The sequence below is a fragment of the Somniosus microcephalus genome, chromosome 7, assembly GCF_052327205.1.
Source record: "Somniosus microcephalus isolate GS21.2 chromosome 7, FLI_Smic_1.0, whole genome shotgun sequence".
Classification (NCBI taxonomy): domain Eukaryota; kingdom Metazoa; phylum Chordata; class Chondrichthyes; order Squaliformes; family Somniosidae; genus Somniosus; species Somniosus microcephalus.
In genome coordinates, this window is record NC_140993.1 from 206,677,212 (window position 1) to 206,680,478 (window position 3,267).

Below are 3,267 nucleotides of genomic sequence, written 5' to 3' on the forward strand. Positions count from 1 at the left end.
AACCATTTGTGAAGAGAAATAAACCAATGTTGCACGAACATTTTTAGTACCACTGGCCATCAAGAGAGACATTGCAGTTCTGATAGCTGCTGTTTACATTCATTGTACATCTTGCATTAATTCCATATTTCTTTTCCCTTTCTCTAGTAGCTCGTGTATGTCTGTCCCCTTCAGCATCTTTGTTTAAGTATAGCTACAAGCTAAGAGATTCTGAAGAATCTAATATTTGAAAAGGTTTAACTCTGACTCATTTCCAAGACATTAACAGAAATGAGATATACTGAATGGAACTGGGGAAGATAAGTAGAGGCTTAATGTAACTCAAGCTGTAACCAAATATAGAATCAAAATGCCTTTGCTCATCTTATCAATGCTGGACCAAAGCTCAGAGTATATGGGTATAGGTATATGCGCATTGTATAGATGTGGCTCGATATTACAGACAATCTCACAATATTAAGCTGTTACTTTTTAAATCTCTTTATAAATGCTTTACCTCAACACTCTACTTCTAGAACCCTAGATTACAACATTCAAAACCACTAATTTCCTTGTTAGACTTTGATCAATTGAGTAAAATCTGTTTGGGTTGAAGTTTGCATTGTTCTCAGCTGAATGTGAAAGTCATGTGTTTTGCTTGTTTATAAATGAAGAAAGCTCTGTGTGTAGCAGTGTCCATTCATTCATTTGCAAATGAACGTTTTGCGAAAAGCTATACAATTGTTGCCAGGGTCACTCAAATAAATTGCTGCAGAGAGTTTGGGTGTGAAACACACCACTGTTACACTGACAGTAAGAAGATTATCTTGTTGGAGCTTCAATGGAATGGAGGTTATAAACTGGAGCCAGAGACCAAACTCACCAGGTCAAGATCCTTACTGTTCAGACATTTAAACCAAAGCTGACTTACCTGCACAGGTTGCTTACCTTTTATAGACTGAAAATACTGTACTTTATCTACAGCAATATCTGTATGGTCAGTTAAGCTGCACTTTGTGTATTTCTAAACAGCTTCAGATCTGTCACTTTTACTTTGTACCATAAAAAATAAACAAAACATTTGAAATGATTTTAAAAAATGATTGTTTTACGGATACTTTAGCTTTGCTGTTTGTGCGATTTAATGTTGATCCCTCCAGAGTGTAGAAGGTGTCTTCAGAGTGGTCGCAGGGAAAATGATGTGACCCTTGTGAGTATGATCTTTCGTGGTCCTCCTGTAACAGCTTCCATATAAATAGACAACTGTTGACTTTACGAGGGGAGGGAGTTCTGTCCAACAGACTAACACTATCTCATTAATGCCATGAGTGTGACACTATATGGGCCACTTCTGAGGTATTTTATTACCGTCTTGTAGCAAGAAAGCAATAGTTGTAATAGGAAGTAACATTTCATAGCAGCAAAATCATTTATGCTGATTAAAGTTTTCTGTAGTCTAAGAATGAACAAACAGAAATAAATAAATTACATTTATAAAGCACCTTTCATTAATATATTAGCATGGATATTAATATATTAGCATGGATAGAGAATTGGTTAATGGACAGAAAACAGAGAGTAGGGATAAACGGGTCATTTTCCAGTTGGCAGGCTGTAACTAGTGGGGTGCTGCAAGGATCAGTGCTTGGGCCTCAGTTATTTACAACCTATATTAATGACTTAGATGAAGGGACTGAGTGCAATGTATCCAAGTTTGCTGATGATACAAAGCTAGGTAGGAAAGTAAGCTGTGAGGAGGAAACAAAGAGATATAGACAGGTTAAGTGAGTGGGCAATAAGATGGCAGATGGAGTATAATATGGGGAAATGTGAGATTATTCACTTTGGTAGGAAGAATAGAAAAACAGAATATTTTTTAAATGGTGAGAAACTATTAAATGTTGTTGTTCAGGGAGATTTAGGTGTCCCCGTACAGGAAACACAGAAAGTTAGCATACAGGTACAACAAGCAATTCGGAAGGCAAATGGCATGTTGGCCTTTTTTGCAAGGGGTTTGGAGTAAGGAAGTCTTACTGCAATTGTACAGGGCTTTGGTGAGACCACATCTGGAGTACTGTGCACAGTTTTGGTCTCCTTATCTGAGAAAGGACATACTTGCCTTAGAGGCGGTGCAGCAAAGGTTCACTAGATTGATTCCTGGGATGAGAGGGTTGTCCTATGAGGAGAGATTAAGTAGATTGGGCCTATACTCTGGAGTTTAGAAGAATGAGAGGTGATCTCATTGAAACATACAAGATTCTGAGGGGGATTGACAGGGTAGATGCTGCGAGGTTGTTTCCCCTGGCTGGAGAGTCTAGAACTAGGGGGCATAGTCTCAGGATAAGGGGTCAGCCATTTTAGACTGAGATGAGGAGGAATTTCTTCACTCAGAGGGTCGTGAATCTTTGGAATTCTCTACCCCAGAGAGCTGTGGATGCTGAGTTGTTAAGTATATTCAAGGCTGAGATAGATAGATTTTTGGACCCTAGGGGAATCAAGGGATATGGAGATTGGACAGGAAATTGGACTCGAGGGCCTAGCTTCAATTACCCACCAGTCCAAAACCCTGTTGGAATTTCACCACCCACCCCGATGTGGGTGGCCCATAACCCCTGCCACATTCCTGTCTGCTGTATGTATAATGGCATTTAAATAAAGCTTGATGTGCAATGTTGCATTCTCTCCCCTATCATCCATGGGCCGTCTCCATAAAACAACACATTTATAAAAGAGTTGTAGCTGGTTGGTAGGCAACAGTAGCCAGGCAGAAGTACTTTGTAATGGCCATTTTGTTCTAAGATTCTTTTTTGTCTATTCAAACCTTGCTGCTGAATACCCATTTTGATTTGCACATCAACCTACCTAATACTTCCTGCATCTTTCCTGGGGTTGTATTGTGAAGGAATTCTACTACATAAACTTTTTAAAGGAAGGCATAGCAAGCTGGATTTGGAAATCCTACCTTCTGAAAGAATTCTGGCCTCGTTGAGATAAGACAGTGGTTAACCCTGAAGAGTACCTTATAAGGAACTCTACCTTATAAATTCTTTGGAACATGACAAACTGGGTTTGGAAATTTAGAAACCCAACTATGAAATAGCTATGAAAGAATTCTGGCTATTGAAATAGGACAAGTTGTTGACCCTGAATAAGTAACCTTATTGAAACAGAAGAGTGGGTGGCCCCGAATGGATAACCTTATTAAAATAAGACAATGGTCAGCCCTGGATGAATGATCTTGATTAAAAGTTCTTGAGAATGACATGATGTAAGGTACATCTGCCCTTT